Source organism: Rattus norvegicus, chromosome 11 (assembly GCF_036323735.1).
Source record: "Rattus norvegicus strain BN/NHsdMcwi chromosome 11, GRCr8, whole genome shotgun sequence".
NCBI lineage: Eukaryota > Metazoa > Chordata > Mammalia > Rodentia > Muridae > Rattus > Rattus norvegicus.
In genome coordinates, this window is record NC_086029.1 from 47,703,857 (window position 1) to 47,719,755 (window position 15,899).

Sequence of the window (15,899 nt, forward strand, 5' to 3'; positions counted from 1 at the left end):
AGTCAGAGTCAACTCATTGTGTGTGCATGGTATGTGTGTGTGTGTGTTTGTTAAAGTGTGTGTGGTATGTGCTATATGTGTGTAGTGTGTGTGTGTGTTGTGTGTACTATGTGTGCATGTGTGCATGTGTGCTTATTAAAGTGTGTATGGTATGTGTTATATGTGTATAGTATGTGTGGTGTGTATACTGTGTATACACGTGTGTGTGCTTTATTAAAGTATATGTGGTATGTGCTATATGCATATAGTGTGTGTGTAGTATATGTGTTGTATGTGCTGTGTGTGCATGTATATGTGTGTAGTGGTGGTAGGTGGTAGTGTGTATATTATGTATGTCTAGTGTGTGTGTGTGTGTGTAGTGTACAGTGTGCAGTGTATGGTATGTGTAGTATGTGATGTGTGTGTGTGTGTATGTGTGTGTGTGTGTGTGTGTTTACATAAAGTCAGATTTCAACTTTGGTTGTCTTCCCATTTCTTTCATTCTTTGAAATACAGTCTCTCTGAACCCAGAGCTTGATGAAAGGCTGGCTGGCCTGGAAGTCCTAGGGAATCCCTCTGTCCCCACCCCAGGGGTTATAGGCACGCCATTATGCTGACTTCTTTATGGGTACCAAGGCTCTGAACCTGAGTCCCAAGCTGTGTAGTAGGCACTTTGCTGACTGATCCATCTTTCTTAGCTCCCACTCAACCCACCTTTAATGGATTGTGCTTGCAAGACAGCACAAGTCATGTCAACAGGGTTGCTATAATAGAGGGCCCCTGAGCATGTACTCCTGCTGGTGAAATAGGACTTCCTAATCCTTCTGTCCCACAGAGCCACACTCAGCATCTCGCTACCATGAGAAAACACCATAGACGGGAGACCAGACCAGATCCATGGAGCAGTGAATCTCATAGACGGGAGACCAGACCAGATCCATGGAGCAGTGAATCTCATAGACGGGAGACCAGACCAGATCCATGGAGCAGTGAATCTCATAGAGGGGAGACCAGACCAGATGCTATGGAGCAGTGGATCTCATAGAGGGGAGACTAGACCAGATGCCATGGAGCAGTGGATCTCATAGAGGGGAGACCAGACCAGATGCCATGGAGCAGTGGATCTCATAGAGGGGAGACCAGACCAGATGCCATGGAGCAGTGGATCTCATAGAGGGGAGACCAGACCAGATGCCATGGAGCAGTGGATCTCATAGACGGGAGACCAGACCAGATCCATGGAGCAGTGAATCTCATAGAGGGGAGACCAGACCAGATGCTATGGAGCAGTGGATCTCATAGAGGGGAGACTAGACCAGATGCCATGGAGCAGTGGATCTCATAGAAGGGAGACCAGACCAGATGCTATGGAGCAGTGGATCTCATAGAGGGGAGACCAGACCAGATGCCATGGAGCAGTGGATCTCATAGAGGGGAGACCAGACCAGATGCCATGGAGCAGTGGATCTCATAGAGGGGAGACCAGACCAGATGCAGTGGAGCAGTGGATCTCATAGAGGGGAGACCAGACCAGATGCCATGGAGCAGTGGATCTCATAGAGGGGAGACCAGACCAGATGCCATGGAGCAGTGGATCTCATAGAGGGGAGACCAGACCAGATGCCATGGAGCAGTGGATCTCATAGAGGGGAGACCAGACCAGATGCCATGGAGCAGTGGATCTCATAGAGGGGAGACCAGACCAGATGCCGTGGAGCAGTGGATCTCATAGAGGGGAGACCAGACCAGATGCAGTGGAGCAGTGGATCTCATAGAGGGGAGACCAGACCAGATGCCATGGAGCAGTGGATCTCATAGAGGGGAGACCAGACCAGATGCCATGGAGCAGTGGATCTCATAGAGGGGAGACCAGACCAGATGCCATGGAGCAGTGGATCTCATAGAGGGGAGACCAGACCAGATGCAGTGGAGCAGTGGATCTCATAGAGGGGAGACCAGACCAGATGCCATGGAGCAGTGGATCTCATAGAGGGGAGACCAGACCAGATGCCATGGAGCAGTGGATCTCATAGAGGGGAGACCAGACCAGATGCCATGGAGCAGTGGATCTCATAGAGGGGAGACCAGACCAGATGTCATGGAGCAGTGGATCTCATAGAGGGGAGACCAGACCAGATGCCATGGAGCAGTGGATCTCATAGAGGGGAGACTAGACCAGATGCAGTGGAGCAGTGGATCTCATAGAGGGGAGACCAGACCAGATGCCATGGAGCAGTGGATCTCATAGAGGGGAGACCAGACCAGATGCCATGGAGCAGTGGATCTCATAGAGGGGAGACCAGACCAGATGCCATGGAGCAGTGGATCTCATAGAGGGGAGACCAGACCAGATGCCATGGAGCAGTGGATCTCATAGAGGGGAGACCAGACCAGATGCAGTGGAGCAGTGGATCTCATAGAGGGGAGACCAGACCAGATGCCATGGAGCAGTGGATCTCATAGAGGGGAGACCAGACCAGATGCCATGGAGCAGTGGATCTCATAGAGGGGAGACCAGACCAGATGCCATGGAGCAGTGGATCTCATAGAGGGGAGACCAGACCAGATGTCATGGAGCAGTGGATCTCATAGAGGGGAGACCAGACCAGATGCCATGGAGCAGTGGATCTCATAGAGGGGAGACCAGACCAGATGCCATGGAGCAGTGGATCTCATAGAGGGGAGACCAGACCAGATGCCATGGAGCAGTGGATCTCATAGAGGGGAGACCAGACCAGATGTCATGGAGCAGTGGATCTCATAGAGGGGAGACCAGACCAGATGCCATGGAGCAGTGGATCTCATAGAGGGGAGACTAGACCAGATGCAGTGGAGCAGTGGATCTCATAGAGGGGAGACCAGACCAGATGCCATGGAGCAGTGGATCTCATAGAGGGGAGACCAGACCAGATGCCATGGAGCAGTGGATCTCATAGAGGGGAGACCAGACCAGATGCTATGGAGCAGTGGATCTCATAGAGGGGAGACCAGACCAGATGCCATGGAGCAGTGGATCTCATAGAGGGGAGACCAGACCAGATGCAGTGGAGCAGTGGATCTCATAGAGGGGAGACCAGACCAGATGCCATGGAGCAGTGGATCTCATAGAGGGGAGACCAGACCAGATGCCATGGAGCAGTGGATCTCATAGAGGGGAGACCAGATCAGATGCCATGGAGCAGTGGATCTCATAGAGGGGAGACCAGACCAGATGTCATGGAGCAGTGGATCTCATAGAGGGGAGACCAGACCAGATGCCATGGAGCAGTGGATCTCATAGAGGGGAGACTAGACCAGATGCAGTGGAGCAGTGGATCTCATAGAGGGGAGACCAGACCAGATGCCATGGAGCAGTGGATCTCATAGAGGGGAGACCAGACCAGATGCCATGGAGCAGTGGATCTCATAGAGGGGAGACCAGACCAGATGCTATGGAGCACGTGGATATAGCACAGAAACCAGATGCCAGCCAAAAGCGGGCAGGAGCAACTATTCCAAAAGCAGAATTTAAGTCTAGACCTGTCACATAAGATGGAGGCATTCTTTAATGGTAAAGTTCAGATTATCAACACATAAAAAGCACCCAGAACCAGAGAGCCTGGATAGGTAAGCAACTGTGAACAGAAGAGACACAGATTCGGTAACTGGAGAGGGCCTCATTGCTCTGGGGTTTTTTCGGGCAATGGACTGATCCTCTGGGTTGAAAAATCAATACTAAACTACCAGGAACAAACCACACTCTAGACCTAATGGGCCAGATGGAGAAACAGAACATTCCATTCAAGCAGCAGAACATCCATTCTTCTAAAGTGTGCTAAACTTCCTCCAGATAGATCGTCGGCTGGGCCACACCGCAAATCTTAATAATTTACAGGCATTTCGATCACCTAAGATCTTTCCAGCCATAGCAGTTGAACACTAAGAAGGCTAACCAGTGGGGGAAATGGAAAATTCATGTGGAAACCAAACATCCTTGAGCAATAGGTGGATCAGAGAAGAAACCTAAAGGATATTTAAAAATGCCTCCACACGAGACGTTTTCTATGAAAAAAAATCATATCGAATCTCATGGGGGCCCAGCTGCTTCTGAGAGGAACAACACATGTGGCAATACATGTGTTCACCGACATAGAAGAAAGACCTCCTCAGCCAGACCTTCGGCCTCAGGGAACGGGAAAAAGAGAGGCAAACGGAGACCAAAGAACAAGAAAACAATCAAAATCAAACAAGGAAGCAGAAAGCATAGGACGGTAGGCAAGCAAAATGGGATCAGGCAGTAGTTTCTTGAAAAGATAAATAAGACAGAACAAACGTTAGCTCCCTTAAGAATGAAAGGAAGGAAGTCTCGGATAGAGCCCTAAAGGACCGAAGACACCAGAGTGCACCCTGAAGGACAGAGCTCAGGAGAGTGGGCAGTGACTGGGAACCAGAAGAAACCAGTGAGTTTCTATAAATCTGGGGCCTAATGAGATGACCCTGGGAGGTGGCGATCTTGAGATGGCCCCTATGAGGTAAGGGCAGAGAGTGCATGACCGACCGAAAGACTCCCAGCAGAGAGAAGCTCTGGACCAAACAAACACGCCCACTGGCAAGTTTTACCAAACATTTAAGGAAAATGGAAAACTAATGTCCATCCTTTCTTAAACTCTCCCAAAAAGTTGAAGAGGAGAGAACACTTTCAAAAGAGTTTCTGTATTTTAAAAAATTTTATTTTTTTCAAAAAATAATGATCTTATTTTCTTTGATATCAGCAAATAGTGATTACTGTTTCTCTTCTTTAAGAATACTTTTACTCTTTGAGAATTTTTTATGCAATTTTTTATGCAGAAGTACAAGGGGAAGAAAGGTTGTTAGAGGCAGAGGCAGTGGGTGGCTACAGTTAAGTAGTGTTTTCTGGACACCACAGGGCAGTTGCTGGGTCCAGGATCCCTCCAGTCCCTCCTGGGATCCAGGGAATGCATGACACAGGGCAAGAAGTGATTCATGCTGAGTGGACAGGATTTCTGTGGCTTAGCTAGTCAGTAGAATACAAGTGCACTCAAGATGAAGCCACCCGTTAGTACCGAACACAACTGATTAGAGCGCCTACTGAAGTGCACACTGGTCAACAGTGGATTTTTTTAGCATGTTATATGAACTTCTGAAATTTCAGAACATGATTCTTGGGTCTTTAAGAGAGTCCACTGTAATGCAAATGGATGAGACTTGAACTGAATAAGCCTTCTTTCTAAGAATTTTGGGGGTGGGTTTTTGTGTGTGTGGGGGTGGGTGGGGGTCATAGGTCAATGCCAGTCTCTCTCCACCTTCTTGAGATGGAGTCTCTCGCTGAATGTGGAGCTTGCTGATTGAACTGCAGCCTCATCTCCACTCCTGACCTTGCTGGGAGGACAGGCGGCTGCTGCAGCATCTGGTTTTCTTATAATCATGCCCTTGTAATGTTAAGCAAACCATGGTCTAAGAGGCATAAGAAGACTGTTTGCCTTGAATGCTCTGTGTGGGACACTTGCTGTTGATTTTATGTGTTCAATTCCCTGCTTTTCACATCTAAACATATATTTAATATGTAACATTAGCCTTCAATGTATTGATTGGCTTATGCACACATGTACGTACACTCGATGTAACAACTTATTATACGTAGTTGTAGACATGAACAGAGGCACTGGTTTGAATGCACGTGCTGTTAGCTCTAACCTTGCTGGGCAGTTTTCTGAGATTCACATGCAGAAACTCAGAAAAGAGGGCCCGAGTGATTTACCTGCAGCCTCCTGGTACCACAGTCAGGCCACCTCCATGCCTCATGGAGGAACTCACTGTCAGAAGCGATTAACTGCCTAGAAACTTCTATGACTGCTGTTCTGGGCTGCTGAGCGGTCCTCAGAGTCAGCGTCTAAGCACCAAGATCCCATCCCCTGCACACTTGAGCCTGAGATTTAATACCTTCCAAGAAGAATAAAAGGAAGCAGAGCAGAAAGTCAGAAAGACGCACCAGAAGCACAGAGACCACGGTGCTTCTGCTCACCACCCTGCACCCAGCCTGCCTGTCCCAAAGGTGACACACTAGGAAGGCTGCATTCACTTGCCAGGCATCCCTTGCTTCCCCCAATCTGATACCCCTCAGTGTGGGAAGACTGTGTGATTCTCCCCACCTCCCCTGGGGTGAACTCAGGAAGCCCATAGGCTGCCTCAGAATAAGCATCTGTCAAAGACGAAGAGTCAGGTTGGGAAATTGGGGTGAAGTGAGGGGGGTGTAAGGTGACAAGAGGGTAGTAGATTATTGACAAAAAGTTCCTTGAAGGGACTGGGAACCGCCAAGGCAGCCTAAGCTGGATAAAGAGACAGCTCTGGTTGTCTTTGGTTGCTGTACTCTGAGGTGTTCCAGTCATTAAAATGCAGTGTTCTTTGCTGCTCACCCTGGCCATCTGCTGCTCGCTCCCATCTCCAGAGCATCATGGGAGGCTCGGCTCCCTTGAACATGCCTTGCTTGTGGGTGGACTATTTCTCTGGTTGGCTGCGTGGGTATCCTGTGGCCTCACTCAGGACGGTGACTCTGGGTATTTTGGTCTTACTGACGCTTGTTCTCAGGTTCCCTTTCCACTCGCTGAAGGTGCTCAGGAAAGCTTGGTACCTCAGAGCCGCGCAGCCCTGCATCACCTCGGGAAAACTCTCTTTCTCCCTCTGTCTAGCTTGAAACCTGTTGTTCTCAGAGGCTGATTCGAGGAGGGGGATGGAGCTGTGGGAGGGAGGAGGGGAAGGATCCTGAGCTTGGCAGGAGGTGGGAGGGTGGAGCCGGCTCTCAGAGCCAGGTGGCAGCTTGTGGGAGGAGGGAGGGGCTAGACAGAGATGGGGTTGACAAGGGCGGGGCGAGGGGGAAAGCGAGTGAGTGGAGTTGTCGAGTGAGAGTCTAAAATGTGTTTAGTGTCTTCTTTGGGCTGCAGCAGAGGCGAGTGGGGGGAGGGTTTCTGGACGGCCTTGTGAGTGAGGGCCCTAGTTTTGGAGAGAGGTCCTTTGGTATTTGGGTTTGGAGTGGGACAAGGACCTTAAGTCACATTAGCTTAGAGGGAAGCCTGCAGAGCTTCAAGGGGGTCTTCTCTGGGGGCAGTGGCAGAGTCAGGAAAGGTCGAGAGCTTCTGGAAGTGGCGATCCAGAGCATGGTGGTCCAGTAGATGGCTCAGGCCACTGCCTCTTGATTGCCAAGCTAGGTGGTTACCGTGACACATTGCTGCTTCGTCTGTGGTCACTCACTAAAGGATGAGAAGAATGAGCTAGGATGAAGGTCCCCGAGATCCTGAGTGACCGGGTAGATCCGGAGTGAAATGCCCTGTGGAGGCTTTGACCATGACATTGGTGTCTCCAGAGCAGGGCATGATGGGAGCAGAGGAGGAAAGCAGGAGAAGACCTGGATCTCCCTGTGCTGGGTTTTGCCATGAGCAATGGCTTGGAAAAACAAACAAGTAAGGACAAGGATTATTCCGAAAGTCAATAGGCAGGTCCTGAAATTGCTGTTTGTGGAAGAATGCCACTCACCCCAGCTTCCGGGACAGAATGAGAAACCAGCTCTGGAGACAGCCTCCTCTGCCACCCCCTCGCCTGCGCTGTGTCTGCCAGGCCCAGAGGCTGTGTGGCTTCTATTTCTCCTCTGAGTCTCAGGTCTATCAGGGTAAGATAGAAATCTTCATGGCTCAGTCTTCTCCAAGTCAGGTGACTGAGCAGAGGGAGACCAGGTTTGGGCCATACTGGCCCTCTCTGAATTAATTATGGAATCAGGAGAGCCTGAGAGGAATCGGTGTGACTACCAATGGAGCTTGTGGGCTTGGGAAGAGCGTGGGAGTCAGGAACAAATTCTGTCTAGTGTGAAAGGAAAAATGGGGCCAGCTGCCCCTGCCCCCTCCCCTGCTGTACCCTACCCACCCCTGTGTTCAACTCCCTCCCCTCCCCTCCCACCCTTCCTGCTTCAGTGTTGACCTGACTTTTAGCCTTTTAGCCAGGAGTGACTGTGTCCCCTTCCCCACACCCTTCCCCACACTCTCCCCCACCCCCCACCTCATACCCCCACCCCACCCCCATGCAAGTATAGTGGTATCTGGAGACTTCAGCTCTCACATCTATGAGGAGGGTACAACTGGCACCTAGTGGGTTAAAAGTCAAGGATGCTGCTTAACAGCCTGCCTTGGGCAGGATCATACTGACCTCAAATGCCAATGGTGCCCAAGTTGAGAAATCCCAAGACTATTTTTATTTTTGTTTATATTTTTAGTATCAGAGAAATACTGTGGGGAGGAGGGGTCAGAGAGTGATGTTTTCACCTACTCAGATATGTGTTAGAAGACGAGGGTCACCATGATCTCAAAGATCCAAAAGGAAAGGGCTTTGGCTTGAGAAAACAAGTCTCCCATTGACTCCTATTTGATTGAAGACCACATGCTTTTCTATACCTTCAAGAATCTCAGGCATGTGCTTGTTGATTTTGTTGCTTTGTACATCTCATGTGTTTCTAGCAGTGGCAGTTCTTGCGCATGTGTAGAATGTAGATAGAATGTAGGTGTCAGTGTGTGCATGTGTAGAACGTGGACACATGTGTATGCATGCATGTGCAAGTATGTGCATGTGTGCATGTATGTGCATGTCTGTATGCATAAGTGTGTGTGCATGCATATGCATGTATGTGCATGTGTGTGCATGCATAGAATGTAGACACCTGTGTATACACATGTGCACATGTATAGAATGTAGCCACTGTGTATACATATGTGTGTTTGTGTATGCATGTGTGTGCATGTGTATGAATGTGTAGAATGTGGACACCTGTGTGTGCATGTGTGTGCACATTCATCAGTCACCATCTATCTTGTTTTATGAGGCAGGGTGTCTCTTTGGAATCTGAGGCTCACTATTAGGTTCTAGAGAGCTGGAAATACAAGCACGTTCCGATGCTTCCTGCTTTTTAATATGTTTTATGGCAATCCAGCACAGGTTCTCTACGTGTGCAGCAAGCACTTTACCAACTGAGCCACTTCCCCAGCCCAGACGGTCACAGGCCTAGCAAGGAGAAGATAATAGTCTCTCAGATTGCAAACAGGTGAAAGGCTGCCATCCCAGCTCTGCTTAAAGGTGAAATTGAAAGGTTGCTCTCCTGTGATCTTCGGGCACCAACAGTGTGTCTCTTGTGGCTCTATGGTGGCTCCTCCATAGCATCTATTTTACAGTTGTCATTGCTGGTGGGGACAACAGGAGCTGTGTGGGTGATAGGAAACCAGCATGGACAGCAAAGGGATAGGGGTTACTGCTCAGTCATGGGCAGAAACCACCATGAAGCAGCACCTCCAGGACCTTGTCTCAGTTTGTAACAAGCTTCATGGTAATGGGAAGGCCACTTGTATCAGTGGCCAGCAAATCAATGCCTGCAGAAAGACCCTGCCCTGTGGGGTCTCAGTTCCCTACACCCCCTCATAAGCCCCCCTTTCAGTGTTTGTTTCCGTTTTGGTATGATAAGGCACTAGAGACCCCAAATGCCACAGTTGGAGCAAAAGCTGTGCTATCTAGCTACCCCTGTGGGTGGAGGTTTCTGAGTCCTGGGGTCAGGGAGACAGTGTTCTAATGACCTGGTGGTTAGTACTATGAAAAGAACAGAATATTCAGGATGGTTAAGCTCAAGTCCAGGTGCATTTTAGATGATACGGTAGCTCTCTGGGCATGAGCCTAAGAAGTTCCAGGATTTAGAATTGAGCTTGGGGGTGGGGTAACCAAGTGGATCTGGTATAGCATGCCTTGTCTGTTGAACCCTGGAACCATTTTTTGTTATAGCAGCAACAGGAAGCCTTCTGCTGGTACACACATTTCTGCTCATCGCACACCAGAAGGATCACTCTTCTGTTGGGAGCGATGCTCTTGAAACCTTCCATTATTGATGTTAATATTATGGTTAGAGTTAAGTATGACGGGGTTCATGGAAAATCCCCAGCCAGCTGCAGAAGACTAATACAAATCTGGTGGTCAGGATGAATAATGATATGATAAAGTTGTGACCTTGCTGAGAAATACATCTGACGTCAAGATGCCCAATGTGATGACCTGTCACCTTTCTGAGAAACCAACATCCTGCTGACTAATAGATATGACAAACCTGTGACCTTTCTGACGTCCTGTTGACATCAGCTGACCACTCGAATATTGTGTCCTTGGCCTGCGTAAATGTTTCCCATTTCCCCCCTCTCTCTATTACCCCTGTTATGGTATAAATTCAGCCTTGAGAAAAAAAATAAATTGTCACCTTGATCAAACTCTTGTCTTGGCGTCCTTCTTGGCATCTCTTGTCCCCCATTCTGCACCCTCTTCTTTCACGTTTTTCTGACTGACTGACAAAAGCAACTCTAGGCCAGTGATGTGCCTACAATTGTACAGACCCCAGATCTAATGCCTTAAAATTCTGACCCACTTGACCAGCTTCTTACAGTCGTCTTCCTGCTGCCTACAACTTCCATCCCTCCCAGCTCCGCTTCCGCTAGGCCCTTGCCTAAGTCCAAGAAGCCACCTCTCCAAGTGCATCCCTGCCTACAGTCATTCCTGATGGCCACCACCTCCTCTACTGCACATTAGACACGTCCTTGGGTGGCACAAAGTCTCCCAGCTTGTCTACTCTCCAGGCTTAGAGCTGCTTTTCTCTACCTTTGTCCAACCTGCTGCTTCTACCCATAATGCCTTTGTAGGATGATTCTAAAACAAGAACCCCTTCAAAACCTTAAGTCCCACCCCTCCTATTACCCACAGGAAGATTCCCAGCCATCCTACGATCCACCTTACAATCTGTGTTCAGTGCTTGGCTTCCTCTGAGCTGCTCTTCTATCTCGGACTTCTCACACCTCACCGTTTGTCCTATGCTGGACACTCACACGGTAACCAGCAGCTTGCTGGAAGCCTGCTCGCCCTTTAGCTGATCTTCAGATCTAGGAGCACCCTGGGATCCCAGGGAAGAGCCTTGCCAGCCTGGGACTGCCACCTGGGTTGACCTGTCGGGTTACATTGTAACACATGTTCCCAGAACCTTAGGTGTTAGCTCCCTAAAGGCTGCCCGTGGTGCAGGGAATTTCGTGCTTTAACACAATGCCAGAGTTACGCCAGCTGCTCCTTGAAGGATACATGATTAAAAAGCACTTTGCTTTAATAGAGCTAATTTAACGTGCGGTGATTGTAATCGGTTCCATCTCCTTATTTCATTTGACAGGAGGAACATTCAAATTTGAGCTGCCTTTGAGCTGGCTCTTTTAATCAGGGTAGGAATTCCCTCTACTTAAGTCCATGGATCTCCAAGTGCCTTCTAGGGCGGGGCCTGGGCTCTGGAGGTTGCTTCTGTCTCCCTGGCTGCAAGTGGGCAGTTTCTGAAGCCAGAGACTAAGGCTGCAAGCTGCTTTTTTTTCTGCAGGGTGCCAAGCGATTCTTCCTTTTCTCAGAGTCTTTGTTATGATTGTGATGCCCAGGTGGGGTACACACGATGGCTGTGAGGACTACGAGGGGCACAGGCTGGGGAAGGAAAGGTTTGAGGTACGTGTGCCTGAGGGAGGAGGGCAAGTGAGGCCAGAGGCAGCAGGTCAACTGCAGGGCTGTCACGGTCAACATGGGGAGAACAGAACTGTACCTGCTGAAGCAGCAATGCCCTGTAAACGTGTTTCAGTTTGGGGGAAGGAGGCAAGAGCATAGTCTAAGGACACTAGCAGGGGCTGCATGGGGGCTTCATGCAGCTGGAAGAGTCACCCAACCTGTTTCACCCTTGTGACCCCATCCCCATAGCAATCCGTACCATAGACGGGCCCATATGTTGGGGCTTCCCAACACATTCCTATGAGCCCCCAAGTGGGACCCAGGAGAAACACCAGCAGGCAGTGACCATGAAGCCATCTACCAGGACATTTATGAAAGAACAGCCCACACAGGACACAGGTGCTGATAGTCCTTCTGAAGACCCTTGGATGTTTGCACAGCCCCATACCTCCAGCTTGTCATCACGGGCCCTTGATCTGAGAGCTCACGTCAGGACTTGGCCTCTGCGCGTCACCTCTGATGATGGCACAGTTTGAGTCTTTGGGTGTCTATTTATAGACAGCATTTAACACCACTGGGCTCTGCCTTTCAGGCCAAGCTCACTGAATGGATGGGGAATAAAGTCCTGGGTACCTGAAGGGCAAGCTCAGAGTAACTTCTTCCACTGTGAGATTGATGCATGCTCTTTTTTTTTTTTTTAAATATTTTTTTATTTTGTGCAGATAAGGGTTTTGCCAGCATGTGTATCTGTGTACCCTGTGAGTGCCGGGTGCCTGTGGAGGCCCAGAAAAGGAACGGGATCCTCAGGGACTGGAATTACTGATGGCTGTGAACGGCAGTGTGGGTGCTGGGAATTGAACCTGGGTCCTCTAGAAGAGGATCTTAGAGTGATCTTAGTCACCACTGACTCATCTCTCCAGCCTCTCTCTACTCTCTCTACTCTCTCTACTCTCTTTGAATAGGGATTCCAGTGGAGTAAGTGGGGAAACAGCCATTTCATAGATACAAATGGAGATTACAGTTTCAAAGGCTGTTTAAAAAGTAGCCTTTGAATGCATCCTGCACACAGGCAACGCGCCTCTGTGGGAGAGGAAGTGCCTAGCCTTGCAGAGACTTGCAGTGCCAGGGTGAGGGTTGGGGGATACACAGATGGCCCCCACCTGCTCAGAGGAGAAGGGGAGAGAGGATGGGGAAGGATTGAGGGAGAGGGTGACCAGGAGGGGACCGTGAGTGGGATATAAAATGAGTAAAAAAAATTAAATTTAAAATTTAAAAAGGAAATGTATAAAATAAGACAAAAAGTAGCCTTTGGGAAGTTGCAGGTAGGCAGCCAGGTATGGTGTGTGTGCTGTGCTGCCTTTCAGACTCCCCCGCCGCTGTTCTTGACCTCCCCCCTTTACTTCTTGTTTCTATGATTCAGTCTTTCTTCTGAGCTCTATAGTGTGAAATCCCTGTGTTTTTGCTTCTCTATTTCTTCACATCATTTTTTCCTTCGTCCTGCTTTTATTTTCTTTCCTCTGTCTCCTCACTTCAAAAGCGACACATCAATATTTTAAATATTCTATTCGCTAAACATAGGTGCTTTTTGTCGGACATCTTGGAATCTATTGATAGTTTAACTTCTCAGGGCTGAGTTTTTTAAGGTTGGTGGTGTGGGGTGTGAAGGAGGCTCACGTCGCTGCGTCTTCGACCGAACTTAGCTATGCAGGGGTGTGAGAAGCCTCGCCATTAGTCCAGCAGAGACGTCTGGTAAGCAGATGGTTCTGCTCGGCGGTTGTTGGGTGAAGCGTTCACTGGCTCTGAACCTGTGTCAGAGTGCAGTGCCCAGTGCATCTGTGGTTCTGTTCATGTCCCTGTCTCCGGTGGTCACAGATGCAATGTTCCCGTTCATTTTATGGAAGTAACTGGTCATTCTTTCCTCATTTTCCCCATTCAAACCTCCTGTCATAAAGATCGCACTTCTGTCTCCTTACCAGTCTTTTTTTTTTTTTTTGCAGAGTCAATATCCAGTGGTACATCTCACGATTCATGGATCTAATTTTAATATCACGCTTCTTTGTGAACCCACTATTCTATTTCACGGAATCTGAGGTTCACAGCATGTCTGGCATGTTTCCTACACCTGTCTCCAAGGACAGAGAACGGCCACGTCTGGGTGGCTTATACACTCTTTCCTTAAACCTTACATTCCCTTGCACGCTAGACATAGCTGTGGTTTCCCCTACGACACAGCAATTCAGAATGGCCGTCCCCGTTCTCCTCTCCAGAATTCAGAATCTGATGTTTTTCTGAGGCAGGGGATCCACAGTTATAAAAATAGGAGACAAATCTGAAACTTGGCACCAACCCTAGGACAGCCAAGAGAGGATCCTGTATCTGACACAGCAGGAGAATTGAAACACTGGGATGGTAGTGACCTGGACCGTGCAGTCCTTCACAACTCATTAGGAGATTTAAAACAGTCTTAGCTGTACGGGAGAGTAAGTTTCTCACAGGCTCTGTAAGGAAGGTCTAGCCTCGCAACCATGTTTCACACTCTCTGGCTGAATTCACTCACGCACTGGAGACAGAATTCAAATTTGCGGGCTAAGTTCTAAGCTGTGACTCGTTTTAGCTCAGAGGAACTGTGGAGTGGGTCCCAGGGGCTCCTGTCTATAGTCCAAGCACTCATGGGACTGAGGGTCAGGTGGGACAACCTCTGTGAGTTACAGGGCAGCCTGGGCTATATAGAGTAAGAGAGAGATGAAGAACAAAGAAACAAAGGAGAAATGAAAAACAGGAGGGAGGAGCGTAAGGAGGACGGTGATGATGAAAATGAAGATGATGGTGACGGTGATTTACAATGTAAATTCAAGCTTAGCTTTAGGACTGTGGATACTGAAGGAGTGGCCACTGGTCACAGTCCCTCTCTGTGTTTGTAACACACTGTGAAAACTACTTTGTTTCATGGTGATCTGACAGGAGCACAGGCTGCACGGCTTTGAGAGGTAGAGCACTGTGGGGCAGTTGGGGAGGGGGCGGTGCAGGGAGCGACACAGAAATGAAGAAGGGAAGAATCCAGGGAGGCTCGTGCCTCTTCTGCTCCCGATCACACAATCCATGGTTACGTGACGACATTGGGTTAGACGTATTTGAACTCCTGAGGAAGTTCAGGGTCACAAGCAACAATAAAGAGACTTTTATGGCGTCTCATCTAGGAATGGAAGGTATTGAGCGTTAAGGTTTTTTTTGACTATGCTGCAGGGAGCGAGTGGAGTCCTGGGTGATTATGTGTTGTAGACATCAGTACCACCCTGTCAAGGACCAAAGCCTCAGCCCATGGGAAGAGGCACAGCTTTTCCTGTATAGAGCTCGGAGGGACAGCAAAGCCCTCCTGTGATCTGAGTGTCAATGCTCATAGTGTGCAGAAAATGTCCACCTTAGCCTCTTCCCACTGTGCTTACAGCGTAAAGACAGCAGAGATGAACTAAAGCCTCATCCTCGTTCTGCTACATGCAGGAGTCCTGCTTTCCTGTTAACCATATATGAGGAGTGTGTGTGTGGAGCTTCTGGGGCACGGTGGCTTCTCTGTCAGAGTGAGCAGAACCCACTCATACTCAGCTTTGCCATGTCCACCTTCCCATACCTGGTGAGGGTCTCAGGTCCCAAGCCAAGCAAGGACGAGACACTGTCATAGAGGGATACTCAACTCAGCAGTCACACCATCAAAGGAATAAAAGCCCGACGACTGTCCCTCTGGAACCCTCTGAATGGAAGCTGTTACCACGAGCAATGTACATTTTCAAAAGAAACGGCAGTTGGCTTATCTCCTCTCTCCAGGGTCTTTAATATTTAAATGTCAACAGAGGAAATTGCACTTGTCCTCTGTGGAGTGAGCTGTTGTAATTATTTTCCCTTCTTTCCTAAAGATGCTTTGTGGGTTCCATTCATTCAGCTTAAGAGCTTAGGGCATTATACCACAGATCTATTCAGAATGGAAACCACCCGCAAGCTACTTACAGAACATGGACGCTTCCTTTGTTTGTTAGAAAGCTCTGGATGATACCAGATTGGTTTAACCATGACTCAGGGAAACTGAATGATACCCAATCAGTTTAATCATGACTCAGGGAAACTCTGGATGATGCCACATTGGTTTAACCCTGACTCAGGGAAACTGAATGATACCTGATCGCTTTAACCATGACTCAGCATTCCTTTCTCTTTTTATACGGTCTAGCCCATGATATAGGTACACATAAAACTTCATTGAACTTGAGTAACATCTCTGACAAGTCAGGCTAAAATTATCATGGATTCCCAACTCCAAAAGCAGTAACACAAAACAAATCCATTTAGTTTCATGCTCGGGCATTTTTAGTCTGGAAACTTGATCCTAACCAAGT

General features: G+C 48.8%; 1 protein-coding gene across 3 annotated transcripts in view; it reads right to left on the reverse strand.

Moving 5' to 3' along the window:
- Positions 1-15,899, reverse strand: part of Kcnj6 (potassium inwardly-rectifying channel, subfamily J, member 6) — a 247,037-nt gene that overhangs the window by 172,545 nt on the left and 58,593 nt on the right.